Source organism: Onychostoma macrolepis, chromosome 01, assembly GCF_012432095.1.
Source record: "Onychostoma macrolepis isolate SWU-2019 chromosome 01, ASM1243209v1, whole genome shotgun sequence".
In the NCBI taxonomy this organism is placed as follows: domain Eukaryota; kingdom Metazoa; phylum Chordata; class Actinopteri; order Cypriniformes; family Cyprinidae; genus Onychostoma; species Onychostoma macrolepis.
Genome location: NC_081155.1, coordinates 12,422,153 through 12,422,512, shown reverse-complemented (window position 1 = coordinate 12,422,512; position 360 = coordinate 12,422,153).

The window sequence follows — 360 nt, the reverse complement described above, 5'->3', positions numbered from 1 at the left end:
TGCCAGTAGTACCTATGTAGAGTAAAATACAATTAATTCTATACAAAAATAAAATCTAATGAAATCTATATTAAAATGAATGAATTACAGTAGTATACTGATTAATTTACAGTTTGCAACTGTAAATCAAATACAGTTTGCTACTGTAAATCTTAATTACAGTAACTTACAATAAGTTACTGTAAAAATCCTTTGAAATGTCTAACAGTGTATATAAAGCTCCTCAGTGGCACCCTGCAAGTGCAAACACACACACAAATAAATAAAACTTGTTTTTGATTGATATTAAATTAATATTTTTTATTATTACATTAATATATTTAATAATTAATATGGTATTCACAATAAAATGTTTTTATT